Source organism: Acipenser ruthenus, chromosome 16, assembly GCF_902713425.1.
Source record: "Acipenser ruthenus chromosome 16, fAciRut3.2 maternal haplotype, whole genome shotgun sequence".
NCBI lineage: Eukaryota > Metazoa > Chordata > Actinopteri > Acipenseriformes > Acipenseridae > Acipenser > Acipenser ruthenus.
Window position 1 is genome coordinate 1,571,222 of NC_081204.1, and position 18,218 is coordinate 1,589,439.

Consider the following 18,218-nt stretch of genomic DNA (forward strand, 5'->3'; position numbering starts at 1 on the left):
TTAATGGACTAGAAACAAAGAATCTAAAAGCTGCACCGTGATTCTTTGTAACCTAACTCCACCGTGTCTTCATTGACTTGTCATGGCAATTAAAGGTCTGAAAACTGAAAAGAATTTCAAATCCATTACCTTGCTTTTTATTAACACTGCAGCATTATCACTTCTCTTTTTTTCTTGTGTTGAAGAGCTCTCTGTTCTTTATACTAGAGGTGCAGTATGCAGATATTTTAGATACTACTATATCTAACAGTAGCTGTTGCTGTCTGGTGCCTAATCACTTCCTGCTGTATGTCAGTTTCACTCCAGTGGTCTTGTGCTCCAGGGATCATTGCTGCAAGCAGTGATTATGTACCAGGAAGCAACTGCGAACATTTCTGGATCTGATGCTGCGTATGAATCAAATCTAAAAACGCCAAGAACTGAAATTTTTTTTAATCACAATAATATTTTACTGGAATATTTGAAACTAATAAGTTTTAAGTAAAAGCAAAAAACTGATTTTAAAGCCTCTGTTCTCACCCGACAGTACGCTTGTGTGTTTGTGTTTCTTCTTCCTCTCCTCTCAAAGGGTATTTCTGGGCTCGCTCTGCCCGAGCAGGGCACCACTGCCTCCCCCTGCAGGTCAGAGGGCAGCTCCCTTGAGCTTTGGACTACCCTGTGTTGACATGAGCACAGCCTCTAACACAACAACAAGCAGCAACACCTTCCTGTTCCTTCGCAGAGCCACGATGTATTTATGGCCATCATTAGAAACAGATCCTTGCGTTGATCCTCTGTTCACTGTCTCTCTGTGCTTTCATCCGGCCCTCTTTATCTCTGACCTTGTTTCTAAAAATGCATGTATAAACCACACAAGGATACAAGCATACCCAACAAGGACAAAGTGCCTGTCTGCTGCTTCCCTGTGAAAGATTTGTTGCAACAATTACTTCCCTGTGGTTTGCAGAAGTTAAAGTTCCTCTGTTATCAATCGGAATTAAAGGTTAAAGAAAATCTACAGTTGTTACAGTGCTGGGCTGCAGTGGTGAAGGCAGTGGGTTTGAGTAGCTCAGTTGTTACAGTGCTGGGCTGCATGGTGGAAGGCTGTGGGTTTGAGTAGCTCAGTGGTTACAGTGCTGGGCTACATGCTGGAAGGCAGTGGGTTTGAGTAGCTCAGTGGTTAGAGTACTGGGCTGCATGGTGGAAGGCAGTGGGTTTGAGTAGCTCAGTGGTTAGAGTACTGGGCTGCATGGTGGAAGGCAGTGGGTTTGAGTAGCTCAGTGGTTAAAGTGCTGGGCTGCATGGTGGAAGGCAGTGGGTTTGAGTAGCTCAGTGGTTAGAGTACTGGGCTGCATGGTGGAAGGCAGTGGGTTTGAGTAGCTCAGTGGTTAGAGTACTGGGCTGCAGGGTGGAAGGCAGTGGGTTTGAGTAGCTCAGTGGGTACAGTGCTGGGCTGCAGGGTGGAAGGTACAGTAGTGGGTTGCTGATCAGGACCGTGGCTAGGGGAACGGTAGCTTATTGTTCCACAGGAACAAGCCTTTCTCACCCTGCTGCCTTGTGAGCCTGCAATAGCTTGAGAAAACCCTTTGAAAGAGCTAGGCTGGTACAAGCTAGTGTACACAGTGTATTAACAGTGCCGCTGGCTACTGGAGACTTGTAAAAACTGTACTAGACAAATATTAACTTGACAAAGGGAGTCGTTTCAAATTTCTGGACCCTGCAGGGTTTAGCCCGGGGAGCTGGGCAGTGGTTTTGATCTCTTTGAGCTGAAGAAAGGTTTCATTCAACAGTGCTTTCATTGAGTGACAGGTGCCACAAAGCTGTACAGTTTATCCTGCACCTAAACAGGGGGGGGGGGGTCTCTCTGGTCCCCTACTCTTGTTAATGAAATAAATTGTTTGTTTAACAAGGCTGTGAACAACAACAACAACAAAAAACTATTCCCATTGAGGTGTTTAAATCCCAGGCTGCTTATCTTTTAATACTAGCGACTGACCCCCTCCTCCGTTAAAACACATTGTGGGCAAAAAACTCAAGGAGAGTGCGCAAATAAAATGCAGAGCATACAAATTATTTCAGCATCAGTCTACTGTTGCAAAGAGCTGCCATCTTTCTTCACTGTCCGTGACTCATCAAAAGTGTCTCACCCCTGTTTGATTCCCATGTTGTAAAAGCTATTTGATTCCAATGTTGTGAAAGCTGTTTGTCACCCAGATAGTCTCTTGAACTTTGTGCCAGACAGCCTCAGCTATTTCAAACCAGCCTGGACCCAGCCTTGATCTCTTGGTTTGGGACTAACTGAACTTTAGCAGCAGCCCTGAATACTAACACTGGTTGTTAATGCCCAGCTGGTGCCCATTCTAATTTGTGCAGTGCCTTGAATTTAAAATGAGTTCTGCTTACAGCAGCTAATTGAAGGCTTAGCAGGAGAATGAAAGCGATGAAAGGGTTAAAACAGCAAGCGAGACTCCCCACCCTCATAGTGAAAGTGTTGGAGGGAGGGACTGAGAGAGGACGGAGGGAGGGAGGGGAGGCAGTGCATGAGAGTGAGTGAGTAAGTGAGTGAGTAGCTTTGGTCTAAGCTGCCCATTAAGAACTACACCCTGAGGCTCATTCTATCTGATTCGGATTCCCAGTGCTGTGTTCTGTTCTAACCAGCTTGAAAATTCCACAAGTGTGGAAAAGCCCGGAGGCTCGGAATTTTAACCTCGGAAGCTATATAGAGTTCTTCTTTTCATACCTTTTTTTTCTATCTTTTGTTTTACTGTATTAGTCAAATATTTGCGATCTTGGGAGTACCATGTCACCTGACAGTAGGACAAGTGTGCTGAACTCTGAGTGATACTGCTGTACCAGCGAGGTAGGTAAGGCTTTGCCTGTTTTGGTTTTTTATTTACAGTACTGTAGATGTTAGTAGAGAAAAACTGCATGTGATGGTGTGCTGAAATGTGTTAAATGCAGATGCAATATGATGTGCAGAATTATTGATCACCTTTTCCTGTGCTGAGCACCTTAATAACTTGTATTTAAATAGTTTCTGTTATGTCTCTGAATGTAATAGAGTACATAACTCTCCCTTAATGTGCACCCCTCTATACCTCACTGTAACAGAAACACCCATCTCTCGCTCAATCTGTACCCAGCTATACCTCACCAACAGTCCCAAACTCCCCCTATATTAAGATTCCATAACACCAAATTGAAATCCAGTTTAAAAATGAGTCTGGTGCATTCACAGCAAACCAGATTCAATGTACAGCAGGTGAGTACCAAGACCCAGCATTCAACAATACAGAGAAAAAGGCTTTCTTCATTTTTATTCTCCAATATTTCAGTCCGGCATCTTTCATTTTCAAATCTTGACTTCACTTTCTTATCTGCCTTGAGAAACCGCTGAAAAAAACAACCTTTCTCCATCTGAATAAAAGCAAGAGTCTGTCAAAAATGGTTTTATGGTCTGTTTGAAGTCGTAATTGAAGAGATAACAATTGAATTGTACAGAACCGCCAAAAATCTATGAATAAACCATTGTGCAGCCCTTTCACACATTCGACCTTCATGTTTTAGAGCACTTTAAAAAAAAAAAAGAAGGTATTTAAAGCTATTGTACATTAAAGATGAAATCAAAAGCTACGGGGAAACAAATACAAAATAAATTTGATTGGCTTCAATAAAGTTCAATAACCATGTGTGTACTATTTGTAGTTTGACCTTTAAAAACGACTTTACTGTAACTTGTACTGCATGTGTAAAGAAGTGCTGTAACCCAAATACAGCACAAAGATCTTAAATCCAGTACGTAAAGCACCGTTTCAGAAATGTTATCAGCATGAACTCATTTGCTTTTTAGTTAAAAAAAAAAAAGTACCTGATTCAGAAAAAAAGAGAAGCTATACACATTTGACACCTGGACGTTGCCCTTTGTTAGGAGGCAGTGGAATGCACACATTCTTGCATATGAGAACGTCAGTGAAAGTCCTCTAATGCGGAGAATCTTACTTGCAAGAATCAGGTCATTGTGGTAGATAACGTGGCAGTGTTATTTTGTATTTTGCACTGTGAGTGTTTTGACAGTAGTGTTGGAGCGTACAGTAAGCACCAGCATCCAGTTCTGCTAGAACACAATCTGCAATGCTTATGCATTGAAATTAGTATGAGCTTATTCAGATTCAGATATTCTGGCCAAGTCAGACAGCACCCTGTAGGGGGGTACTGTGTTGCTTATGCAAAATTGGCACACTTCTGCACTATTTGCATGGCATATGATGACAGAAGACTGTAACTTCTCTTTAAGCTTCTGCAGAAAAAATTAGATCTGACAGGGAAATAGTTTTATTTGGGGCTATAAATTCACACCTTTGGAACTAATCTCAGTGTTGTATAAAGTGGTGGTATACCTTTATACAAAACAACAGAGACAAACTTAATAAATACCAAGCAATACATCCGGGCTGGTTTCGAAACTAACATTGGGTTAAAGTTCTGAAAAATACAAAGATTTCACCTCTTCATGACACCATTCTTTGTGCTTGCTTATCTATGATAGATTTAAACTCGACCACTTTTAGCCTCTGCCTGTGAGTGATTTATCATGTTGGTCTAGGCCCTTTAATTGCAGTTCTTCTCGAAAGCTGTCATTTTACACATCACCTGCACACAGGAAAGGGGGTGGGTGGGTGGGGGCGACCCAAGTTGACGTTTCTTTATCGTGAGCATCGTGATCTGGGGAGGAAATTAAATTAAAGACCCCACAAACAGTCAGGGAGGATTGCTTTGTCCCAGAGGGTTGGTTCAGAGTTTAAATTAGAAGGAGTTTCGTTTTTTCAGAACACAGATCACTTTGGGATAACCAGGCAGTATCAGGTTCCAGCAGTTTGTTAGCAGTCATTAACATTATCTACTGTCATGTAGTTCGCAAAGATCAATTTAGTTTAAAGGCTGCTCATTTCCGGCTTCGCAGCAGGTTTACACTTCAGGCACTTCCAATGTGTGTCCTGGAGGCTGTTCAAGGCTGTTGTACGTAGCCCCTTTTCACAAGATGGCAGGGCTCAGCCAAGAAACTTTTGCGCAGTTCCACTCTTGAAAGCTTCTGTCAGACTCGATTACTCCCTACCAGGACTCACCTCCTTGCAGTTCACATACCGACGTTCAGCTGGCAGGACTATACCCGGGACGCAGCTTGCATCTTCTTCCACTGACAGGCCATTTACCAGCTACATGCATAATCGTCATGCGCGCTGTTCCTCAGATATGGAATTCCCTGCTGTATAAAGTTAGCTCTTACAGGGAATTTGCCTCACTTAAGCCACAGCTTACTTCTTCTCTGCAGGACGTGCTTTGGCTGATCCTTGGGATAAGATTTTGAAGCCTGCTAATTCTAAAGCGCCTTGGAATGTTATTGTGTTTAGGAAAAGAGGTTGTCCAGGGGTCAGCATTTAACTTAGGTGGATCTGCTGCTAAAATCTACTCCCTCTCTCCGCCTCGTTATAGATGCTCTACTGGTACGGATGGGTTTCCTTCTGTTGCCTCAGTACAGTGTTGTTATCTGCTGTGGCTGGTCACAGGGCTTTCTTTCTTACCAGATATCTTGCCTTCATGCAACCCAAAGGTTGGATCCCGATTGCTCCACAGATACTAGTCTTATCGGAAACCAACAAGCTACATTAGCATTAATGTGCCTATATATTGCATGCCTGTGATTTTGTCCCCAGTATGTTCCTGCCCTCTCTTCAGGTCCTCTAAACTGGTCTCCACTTTAGCCTAAGGGTAGCCATCAATGCTTTACTTGGTTACATCTGGACTTGAACCTTTTTTGTTTCCCAGGGTTTACCACTGACGTCTAGCTCTTGAAAAAATGCAAAGGTGCCATACCATAGGCAAATACTGTGTATTGTATCCATGATAATATTATACAGTGACGATAATGAATCCTGGCTTCCCAGATCAGCCGAGGCATTTTGAATACTGCATTTCGAACATGCAGATTGGCTCGGTGCTGGGGTTGAAAGCCACATGCAGGGATGTCTCTGGAATTTGCAGAGAAGCCAGAATGGAAAGGAAGCAATGGGAGGAATTGTTTTAGAGGTTATTTCTCCAAAATGCAGGGAAGGTCAGAGGGAAAAACTAAATAATCTGCAAGAGAGCCATTCGGTGAGAAGGCAGAGCTGTTGTTTTTCAAGGAAACATCAAGGAATTTGTTCAAGAGGCGTGCAGGGGAGGGACATTAATCAAAGTGCCTAACTGGCTAAGAAAAGGCGTTGAGGGCAAGGGATTTTGTACGGGAGCAACTTGGAAAGGGCAACTGAGGCATTCTTGTACAATTGGACAATTAATGCGTAATGGGACATGGATGATATATTGGTGGGACAGGACCACAGCAGGTTAGGGTGAAGCAGTGTTTACTGTGCCTCAAGTTAAACCTCAGCTTGTCCAAACAGTGAGACGGGGTCCAGGCCATGCAGGTTAAGAAGCTTTCAGAGACTTGTCTAAGGTCTACAGGATTCCGCAATCACTGACACTCTACTGCAATAGTGTAATCTCAGCTCTGTGGATCAACTGGGACAAAACAAATCACCTGCTTATCTATAATGGCAAACACAGGAGCAAACCTTTCTCATCACTTTAACACTTTGCAACCATGGTCACACATATCATGATCCAAATAGCTTGCTAGTTATAAAGAGATAACTTTAAAATGATGGCCACAGATCTTTTATGATTTCCAGTGGAATATATCATCAAAAAAAAAAAAAATATATCTCAAAAGTACCTAACTAAGAAAACATTCTTGGGGGCTTATTATTTTTTTTCACAATCCCGTAACTCCCTGCTGTCTACAATTCCTCCAGCATAAAACAGTCATATTACTTGACCCTGCTCGGCCCATGCAGAGTGTATAATCATACCCCTTGGTGCCCCTGCCCCTCCTGGAGAGCCTAGTTGGAAGGGTCGAGAGAATGGCTTGGTCTCCATGTCTCATCCAATCTTGCTGAAGCACCAATTGGTTTTGTGAGCGTGATGAAGTCCAGATGGGTTGTATCTGAATCAGTTCCCTAATTCCTGGTATTCGTGCCTAACCGTGCAACCTCAGATAAGCAGGCTGTGTAACCCTCCATGCATGCTTTTGCACTGGGGACATTTTTCTGCTGCAGTACAAACTAACCTGAGAACCAAATTTCTGTGAAGTGATTGGGCAAAGAAAATCAATCTCTAGCTGTGTGTACAACTGGATTAGAATTAAACTGGACTGGCTTAAAATGCCATTGCTGAGAAACCACTGTATACTGTATACTGTATCTCAACCCCTCACTTGAGAAACCTGAATTTCTATTTGTCACAGCTTAACAAAAACAAATTTCTGCTCATTTAGCACTGAAGCCCTGAATTTTTCTCTTGCTGTGCTAAACTCACCCTTTTGACAGACAGACAGTGACTGACAGAAATATATCATTCTTTCTTTTTTTACAAAACGAAAAGGAAAATGCATGGCGTACATCTGGTAAAACTCAACACCTAACTTGCCCTCGCCCCCCCCTCCCCTGACATTCTCTAAAAAGACTCCCATTCATCACAGCAGGAGCTGTCAGTCCTGTAAGAGTGCGGCTCCAGGACCCGGAATGACCCTCCTGTCAGAGACCTTTAAAAGTATCCATTTTCTTCTCCTGCACGAGATAAATATCCACGGGACACACAAAAGAGGGGCTGGTTGTTGGTGGTTGGGTTGGACCTGTCAGTTACAGGGCTTGGGGTCTCTGTGATGGTGAGGCTCTAACAGGTAGGAGCAGGATATCGCTTGCACACCTGCACAGGAACTGACCTGCTTAATGATCTCTCTCCAGAAGATGACTTTGAGTTAGTCTCTTTTAGAGGGTGTTGCTGGTGTGCCACTTGGTAAGACTGCTAGTTCAGTTTTCCACCCTGGTGCACGAGTATACAATAGTTTTCCATTTAAATGCATTTTTTATATAATGTGCTGCAGTCATACAAGCATGGCAATGTAGGAAACAAATAGTCAGACTCGGTAAAAATAAAAATCACCAGGAAGTTTAATGAACAGCATAATGTTAAAGTTGTTCTTAGAGGCTTTTGTAGTCCAGACAGGATAAAAGGGAGCAAAACCTGAGTAAATCACTCCCTAATTGGGCCATGCTTTCTTTCTGTGACATGGAATTGTCATTAGAGGTCGTAACTAATGTCTTTTTGAATTAGCTAATGCAATTAGCTTATTCAAGAAGAAATTTAACAGGCTGTCTAAAGTACTTCCCCCAAATAAACCTTTAATACAACCTTTACTATATTATTATTATTATTATTATTATTATTATTATTATTATTATTATTATTATTATTATTATTATTATTATTTAGCAGATGCTTTTATCCAAAGCGACTTACAAAAAATTAAACAAAATATAAAAGTATATAAATTACAGGCAATAAAAATGTAAAGCAAACACAAATCTAAAAAAAAAATTATAAATAAAGACAATACAAAAAGATGTATAAGTAGGAATTTATACAGAAAGGTAGAATAAGCGGGTTTTGAGAGAAGGAGCGAATACGGGAGGAAGGAGAGTGAAGAGAATGCATAACAAGTGGGCCAGTAGAGGATGAGCTGAGAGGGCGAGAGGGAATATAAGGAGATATGAGGGATTGGAGATAGGAAGGGGCAGTATGATGAAGAGAGCGATAGGCAAGAGCAAGGGTCTTAAACAGGATTTGAGCAGAGAGAGGTATCCAGTGGAGAGTGTGAAGCAGAGGGGTAGAGTGAGAGTAGCGGGGTTGGGAATACCAGATGAGCAGCAGGATTTTGAATAAGCTGAAGAGGGCGAATTGCCGAAGCAGGGAGACCAACGAGGAGACAGTTACAATAATCCAATCTAGAAAGAACAAGAGCTTGGACCAGGAGCTGAGTGGAATAAGTAGATAGAACAGGGCGGATTCTATAGATGTTGCTAAGAAAGAAACAGCAAGTATGTGTTAATGAAGAGATGTGTTGAGACTAGAAGAGGTAAGTGTCCAAAGTAACACCTAGGAGAAGAAGAAAGATTGATACAATACAATACAATACAATACACTTTGCTCTTTATCATATAACTGTTATACCAGCTAAATACACACATCATCTTCACATCATGTGCAGGAGAAGAAAGAGCTAATAACCAAGGCTTTCAAACCCAGTGCCACAGAGTATAAATCCACTCTCTGTGCAGCAGGCATTAGTATCCCCTCTGAGCCTCTGTGGCTCTATGTGGGGGGACGGGTGGGGTTCTAATACCAGTCGCACAGGAAGTCAATTTATAGTGGTGGCAGGATAAATGGATCAAAATGCTTAAAAAGTATTGAAAATGATAGCACAATGCTAAGAGACAGCTTGAGAGAGGTTTTCATTGTTCCTGCCACTCTTTATTGTTAAACAGACTGTACTGTGCATAATAAGATGTGGTGCAGCTGCTTATTGAATACCTGGAGTGTTTTTATTAGCTAGCACAGAGATCAGGAGGCTTGGCCTAGAGTGCAAAAAAAAAAAAAAAAAAAAAGGAAAAACATCAGAAGAATGTTGTGAGGTAGACAGAGACAGCTGAAAAACTCTGCAATAGAGCAGGGAGCCGTACAATAAACTCAATTCCAGATGCTGTCCTTGGGATGTGCAATAAATTCCACAAACTGCTACATATTATTATTACTGTTTTGTTTGTCTTCAAGCGAGGTCTCTGGGAACTTCCATTAATGGCACCCCACCTCACCCCTTGGTCACATGGTCGCTGTTATCACCACAGCTTCGTTTGGGCTTCTGTTTTCCTTGCTGGAGCACCACACTCACTCACTGTCAGTAATGGTAGCTTAAAATGCCGTCTGTTAAAACTGACAGCCCTAGAAAAGCATCTGCTGACAACCAAGCAGTTACTAAAATATCTAATGAAATGCATTCTCTCACCCATATTGTCAGCAGTGACGGCTGAATAGCCCCCACTCTGGCTTCATTGGTTTCATAGGAATAACAGGAATGGGGTGATAAAAACTGTTAAATATAATGCACAAATAAATATAATGTGAGACACAGTACAGTACAAGGTTCTTTGTATTATTTGAATTATTGTTGTGTCGTCTGATGGTGTTTTTGATCATTTAATTCTTAAATAAGCATTTCTCTGTATTAGTTGTTAAAGCAAATGAGCTAAATAGGTAATTCCATATGAAATAAAGAGTTACCAAAAACATAAAAAAGAAGCTGTGTTCAGTAGAAACCCCATTGAAATAACCTTCGGTCCTGTGCTGGATACACTTGAATGATTTATTTTGTATGCAGCTGGCAGTGGTCTTCTGGGGATGATAACAGTCCGGTTTTGTGTTGCAGTCCTAAGGATTCGTTTTAAATTAGCAATGCTTTCCACTGCGTTAGTCTAGTCTATAGTCTAGTGCACTTTACAGACAATACACACACGCTCTCAGATTCAAAAATCTCGCTTAATTATTAGGCGTACATGAACAGCAAGGCTGCAATGCATATTTAAAAAAATATATATATATATATATATATATAATTTATTTTGTAGTGTTTGGTTGTGACAAAAACCTGGACTGGTATCCCACTTAGGACCGGCATTGTTTTGCTAACGAAGCTCCACATAGTATATTGTGGAAGTGGGGCTGGATAGTTCTACCATAAAATATTATTTTTAGTTGGAATACTGAGAAAATAAAGTTTGCAACAGCAGAAACTATTGCAATTTTGAGCTGCTTTCTTAACTGCGTTCTCCTGGCAATTGTTATTAGCACCAATTCCAAAGCTAATAATAAAACAACTGCTTAAGCCTACTTCCAAGCCCCTAATGAAATGACTAAATTGTTTATTTCAGGTTTGGTAAGTCAATTGTGAGTGTTTTTTTCCCTTTCTGAAAATGAGTCGGCGCTTCGAGAATCTAGCCCATTTTGTCGACTTTGTTACTTATAGTTTCATCTCCCCATCGTTCCCATGCTCCCTGGGATTCCCTGATGTAGAACGCATCTTGACGTCAAGTGAATGCCTTCCTCTCTATATAAATCGCTCACACACTTGTATTATTGTCTTTGCAGACCATTGTCGACCTCTGCAGCTCTGTAATCCTGTCTTGCTTTCATCACAAACTCTGTAATCCTTGTTTGCTTTCATCATGAGCTTTGTGATCATGCATTACGGCAAAGGGCTGAAACGCAGCTGTATAACTTCCCTGTTTTTCTTTCCCATCCATGTATTTCTCTCGCCACCCTCTGCACATTTAGTGACCTTAAATTACAGTCAATCAAAATAGAATAGACCCGCCTTTCCCTGTTTATTTTCGCGTTTATAGAATTTCTTGCGAACGCAAGGGACATGTTTGATTAATTTGCTCTATAATTAGTGATAAAGCAGCACTGTAATTTTTTACAGTGAAGATATTTTATGAAGATTCTGTATCAACCCACCCCAAAGGTATCCGTTATTGGCTACCCCAAGGGTACCGCATTCGTATTTTGCAACCCTGTATCCCTAAAGATACATACCTTCGAAGGAGGTCTCTCCTGAGACGGTGGCGAACTTGGTCTTTTTTTGCAATCCTCTTTGCAGTTGATCGCTCAGGTTTTGAAGTGAACCTGAAATGCGTTTCTCTGCTGTGAATGGCTGCGAGCTTTTGTTCATTGTGATGTCACGTCCGCTGAGCGCACACATCCGAAAAGATCCGAGTGTGAGAGTTTTGAGTCGGTACTGTTCCCGTGAGCAGTGCTAGTGTGCGGCTGTGATGGAAACAGACATGCACAGTTTAACCCTTTGTTGAATCTTACATGTTCTTTGTGTGCATAATTGCAATAGGAGGTGTAAAGTAAACAGTCAAAAGTGATGAATAGGACATACAAGTTTGTGAAAGGAAACAGCATTATTGATGTATTTCTCTGTATGAAGGAGCGTGCACAACCAGGATTTAAGCAGAATGTAACACTTTTTCTTTATTGATTCCAATAGTCAAAAGTCACACTTTTACAGCTTGATCATTATACACTAATGAGGCCGTTAGTTATTAACAGAAGTTAAGCAACGGTATCAGTTACCATCTGTATACAGTGAGCAGCAAATGACGAATGAAGAATTTGTCTGTGAATCTCCTGAGAAATTTGTCGGTTTGAAACAAAGCATTACTGTCGTAAAATGTCTTCTCTGGAAACAATTCTGAAAATAACCCTGCCACCTGTTCAATTGCTGGTTAAATAAACTGTCAAACACTGAGGTGCATTAGCTAATCCAATTACTTTCAATAAAAGAAAATTACTGAACATTGCTTGACATTTGGAATGGAATATTGATTATATAAATGCATAAGATGTTATGTCTGTGAGAGGATTTCAGTTTCATTAGTATGCATTTAAAACAGTGGCATCTTTACTATATTATTTGAAGAGCAGTCTGCTCCTATGTACAATATGTTTAAACACGCTTTAGTAAGACTGATGTAATGCAGGGTCGTATTGTCAGCTGTCAGTCTCATGTGTTGTGGTTTACATACCTTTCTGTCCTGATTCCTTCCATTAATACAATCATTAATTAACAGATCCCACATTGTTAAGTGCAATTGCTTGTGTAATTAAAGTTAAGAGGCACTCTTAACTGATGGTAATCCTGTGGCCTGCGAGTGTTTCTGCTTGGGTTTCTTCATTACAGTACACTGGCATTACAATGGGATTTCAATGAGGCTTTTCAGACTTTTCAGCAATGGTTACACTCAGCATTGTTTCAGGTGGAAGAAGATGAAGATAAGCTATGGGCTTATTTAAAGCTTGCTGTCAGCCTCCCTTACAAAAATATACTGCAGCATTTCTGGACACAGTGGGCCCTATTCACAAAACTGTACCTTTTATTTAAAGTTTGTTTGTTCAAACTGAAGTATGATATTCATAAAACTGTTCTAGAATGTTGTGGGCTTCTAGAATAGAATTCCTGTATGGTATCTCTTTAATGCACACGGTATACATTCTGCCTAATGCAAGCACCTGGAAGTATTGTCTGTGCAAATGCTGCCCATCTGAGACCAGCAAACTCATTCCACTGGTATCCAAACCCAGGAATGGCAGTCCACACTTCAGATCAATCTCTGCTTTCGCAGCCCTTTAGTAAAGAAAAAAGAAAGGAGCGTCATGTCTTTGCACGTTTCTTTGGCTTCGACCCTTACCTGTGTGCCTGTTTTGTAATTGGGGCTCGACCCCCCGGAGGCACTACCTGACCAGATCAAAGGGGATTCAGTGTAAAGTAATCCCAGCGGCACAGCCTTTGTGAACGATCAGTAAAGCGTTACGAAGAAGCAGCAGTTCAGGAAATGTCAGAGTTCTCGACGGCGGTGGTTTCTGGCTATTCTTATACTTCGATTCAGGTTTCAAAATAAAACTTAACAAAACAAAGGATTCCAGCTTGTGAAAAGGTCTTTAGAGAGTCCTGACTGGGTTTGATTTCCCAACTCCAACTGATCATTAATGGCAGATTTGCATTAAGGGCTACCTTGAAATGGGAGTGATCTTGATGCCTTTGATACTTCAGTGGTAATTCTAGTATCATAGCAGCACTTTGGCATGAAGATTTTTTTTTTTTGGCTGTTTATCATTCTGCTGACAGCTACCCTGTGTCAACATGGCTGTGAAAGCTAAAGGGAAGGGCATTGTGTGGCCTGTGTGCATGCAGCAGGGGTCCAGGGCAGAGTCATCGTGTCACTGCAAATTTACTGAACAACAGCAACCATGAAGAAGGCATGCATGCCTCAGTCTGGACATCCGGGACAGACCTCACATCACCTGGGACACACAGAGTCCCTCCTGGTCAGTGAGGGTCACACGGACTGGACAGGTCGATGAGGGTAGTTTCACATTATAGGATTCTAATGATACTTGACTTGTAAAGTTGTCTGTACTAGTAAGGAGTTTCTTTGATCAGATTCTAATGCAGGATTAGTCGAGGGCCACCTCCAAAGAGTTAATCCCCCCCGATGAGCAAAGCTGTGAAACCCAGTTTAGCTTATAATGTCACGGGAGGTCACTGAACTTTGCCTTTCAACAAGATTGTAGCAGGCGTGTCGTATCCCCTTTCGGCTAATGGATCCCTTGGGTTATGGAAGGGTTGCAGTCATTCCTGTGTTGACCAATCCTCAGGGGAGTGGACTGCCGGTGCTGTCGTGGCCCCACCCCTCCCACCAGCACTGGGGGCAATGAGGGACCCTGACTCCCCCAAACGTAACATCTCTTTACCCTGGTGCCTCGGAGAGATGGGAGCAGCAAAGCCCCCTGTCAGCCTGCCTGAGTGTCTGTCTATCCACAGGACAGGTACAGCATGGGGATCAATTAGAGCCTGTGAGAGGTGCAGCACAGGAGACTGAAGCCCTCGTTCAGTCTGTCGCTCTCTCCACAGGCAGCTGCTCTGTTCCGCATTGTGTTTCAATGAAGCTCTCAACTACAGGGGGTGCTTTGAGAGCGATTATCTGTTCTAATTCTCCTGAACCGGGCTGGAGATACCATCTCCACTCTCTCCCCCATAAAGAGTGAGTGATTTATTCTATGCACAATCCTTTACGGCACTAAATAACCCAGTCAGCCCCCCCACTCAGAGAGGCTTTTAGGCTTGCACTTTACTCAGCTCCCATCTGCAGATTGTCCCATCCCAGTGCAAAGGTTGCTGCACTTCTCAGTTCACTGCTGAAGCAGAGGCTGGATAGCATTTAGTACTCCAGGTCTAATGCATAATGCTTGTGGATGTCAAGTGGAGAAGCTAACCTTGAAGGGTTTTTTTTTGTTTTTTTTTTACTGTCTCTTGTGTGACGCCCTCCCCTCTCCCTCTCCCCCTCCCTCAATCTGAAACCAGTAGCCCATCCCCTACACAGGTTTAGAAAGCAGGGAGGGATTAAATATCTTGGCAAGGGGCGCTGCACTGCACTCAGTCAGTTAGCAGAGAACCTTCTGTTCCCCCCCCCCACCCCCCTTGTTGAATTGAAGCTATTCTTCAAGATTCTTTTCACTTGCTTCGTCAGACCTGTTCCCCTGTTGAGCAGACTTAGCTCCTTCAGACTGCCTTCTGTACCCGACTAGGGACTATCGGAGTTCACTGTTCAACTCAAGGGGCTTGTCAAGCCCGACTCTTGGACCTTTTAAAAGGAAGAATACTGAGAAAGGGACTTCAGTATGTTATTTTAAATGGGATTGTTCTTTAGTTTTTGTGGGATTGGGAGAGAAGGTAAGAGGGTATTTGACTGGTTTGGATGGAGCACAGCGCTGATTTTCTGGAGTTGACGACTGAGTGGAGTGCAGGTAAGTACTCCTTCACTGGCATTTTTTGAATAGCTTGTAAAATCGAGTATTTTTAGTAAAAAACAGATCTTTCTTTTGCCACACAGGCAGTTAAGGTTGTTGAAGTCTGCTGTGACGGAGCTACAATACCGTCGTTGCAACAGCGTTTTCTTTAAACATGGGCATTTGGTCAGTTGTTTTAATTTTCAGTAGTTTATCTTTGGTTATTCAAGTTTATTTAATAAAATAAACAGAAGATTTGTATATCTGGCTAATCTTGTTTTGACATTGAAAAAGCTGGATCAAAATATTCACAGTATGTACTAAAATTAGCTTTATCAAACCAAAATGTTTCTCCATGTAACCACAAACACAGCAGCAAACAGAATATCCTTTATCCTGAACTTGAAGAGAGAATCAATCAATAAAGAAATATCTCTAGTATTATTCAGATATTTTTGAATTTGTGGAAATAGCAGATGCAGATGTTCTGGAAGTTGGACTGTTGCTTTTTTTAACTTAGTAAATGAAATGTCTTTCAGTGGTTGTAGCTGCTTATCTTTCTTCTCAATTACTGCGCACTCTTGACAGCAGTATGCTGTATTGGTAAAGCTTCGTACAGCGCGTGCTTCTGCTGGTTGTATTATATAGAAGAGGAGGGAATGGACGAGGCTCTATGGCCTCAGAATCTCCTGATACTGACAGAGATTCTCATATTCAGGAGGCATGTACAGAATGCACAGGACTGTGGGATTCTCTTGAATTATGAAAAACTGTCTCGTTTTATTCACGGAATGGGTTACTTTTTTTGTAAATCTGCTCTTGAGCTGCCGATATACTGTATATATCTTTGTTTTTATTCTGCAGATAAAAGTGTAGTGGCTTGAGTTTATATTGAGATGAGAAACAAGTGACTGCCTATCACTGTCCAGGCTACATACAACTGACCCATTAAAAATATAGTTACCCAAGAGCATTCATTTACATTTATACAAACAATGAGGTTTTTTGGTGAAGTCAGAAACAGTGTAAAAGTGTCTCTAGGGGTTCAGATTTTATAGTTTGAACACACACACGCACGCACACACTCACACACGCATACTCACACACATATATATATTATACACATTATTACTTATTTATTGTAATTAGGATATTACTCACCAAGACTAATACGTCTTACCACAATTACAAAATAAAACGATGACATAGAACAGACTTGTTTAAAAGTGATGCAGAGAATAAATATGAGCATTACCCTGAACACACCAGTGATACAGCTACAAAAAGCAAACAATGAACCGCTTTACATTCACATCTGTTAAGGTTGGATAGGTTAAAGCAACTCTATAGATGTTCTAGGCTAGGAAAAACAACTTAAGACCACCAACAATCATGATGATTTGATTTTCTTGCAGAGGAAGTACTGGACAAATAAAACAGAAAAAAAACCCCAAGGTGTTTGTGAATAAACGATTGCCAAAACCTGAACACAGCTGCTAGCTTTTACTGGGAAGAATCACAAAGTCCCAGATGAGTTCAGTGCTAGCACAGGGAGGAACTCCTTGGAATCAATCCTTTATATCCTGGTTCAGAGTGTTTACAAAACGGGAACATTCTAACACGATTCAAAAATCAGCTGGACTGCAATCTTGATTTAAATAATCAAGACTTTAACAGTCCCTAACTACAAAACATTCCTTAAAATAGTCCTTGAAAGTTCTGTGCATTTGGTTTAATATATGTTATGTACTATATGAAGTAAGACTGGATTTCCTGATAGATTGATATGGGATTAACAATGTAAGTAAGCAGCAACCAGATTACACACATACTGTATTAGACCTTTTAAGGTGTATACTGTGGAATCATGTGGTAAATATGCATGGACAGGAATTGTGTGAGCACAATTAAGAACTTGAAGACGCTGTGAGATGGTACAGCACATCCTGTGGTGCTGGACGGGACTGTTCCTCTCCCTGACACACTGAGCTGATTGTAGAGCAAGCTTCACACAACGACCCAATGAGAAAAGCAAGAAACACACACACACACGCGCGCACACACACACACACACACACACACACACACACACCAAGGAAGATCAGCAAGCCAAAGTAAACCAGGGTAGGGACGGCTTGCCAAGCCCTCGCATGCTTTTTTCATTACTTTCCCAGCACAAATCCTCACCTTATCCTTGTAAATTCCATGCATTTTCACCCTTTACAAATAATACTAATACTAATACTAATAATAATACTAATAATAATAACACACACACACATGGTATGTCCACCACTAGGTTGATATATGTCTTATCTTATCTATGTAGTGTGATAAATGTGGTGCAAAGTATTGACTGGTACGGCACAGACAGGTAGAGTGGTGGTTTTAGTGCCTGAGAGACTGATGCCGTCTGTCTGTCCACAGGCAGGTACAGAACAGGGTTGTGTGCCTTGCCTGAACCGGACAATACTGCAGAATGAAGCCTCCTGTCTACCTGTCTGTCCAGGTAGAGCACAGAGAAATATTTAGCGCCAATGAAAGGCATCACTCACATTTGGAGATACTACATAAATTTTTTTTTTTAAATCTGATAAAAATACCACCCACTGTTTGAGCTCATGATCCAGATATAAACTCTGCGGCATAGTGTACAATCTCAGATAGCACATTCCAGATAAAACGGTAATTAAAAAAAAAACCCTGGGCACAGGACCATCTACAGTATAACACATGATTGGAAGGGCCGCTATCTGAATCAAGTCCAGCTAAAATAGTTAACTGATTCCTAGGATTTTATCTTGGCTTTTGTTCTGAAAAGGATTAGTTACAGGTTTTGGTTAATTTATTAATTTATTATTATTATTATTTTATACATATTTCTAGTTGCTTGAAATGCTTTGATGCAGAATACATTTTGACCTTTATTTAGAAATGAAAATAGTCAAGTGTGGGTGTCT

At 41.4% G+C, this 18,218-nt stretch overlaps 1 protein-coding gene across 5 annotated transcripts in view; it reads left to right on the forward strand.

The window, feature by feature from the left end:
* Positions 1 to 2,513: 2,513 nt before the first annotated feature.
* Positions 2,514 to 18,218, forward strand: part of LOC117412268 (semaphorin-3B) — a 39,529-nt gene continuing 23,824 nt past the window's right edge. For 2 of the 5 annotated variants that reach the window (XM_034903858.2, XM_058988321.1), the window contains exon 1: positions 2,514 to 2,839. The gene's annotated coding sequence lies outside the window, so the exon portion shown is untranslated. Of the gene's footprint in view, positions 2,844 to 14,961; positions 15,277 to 18,218 lie in introns of those variants that run through there. The other 3 variants (XM_058988317.1, XM_058988319.1, XM_058988318.1) reach the window with 2 other exon arrangements.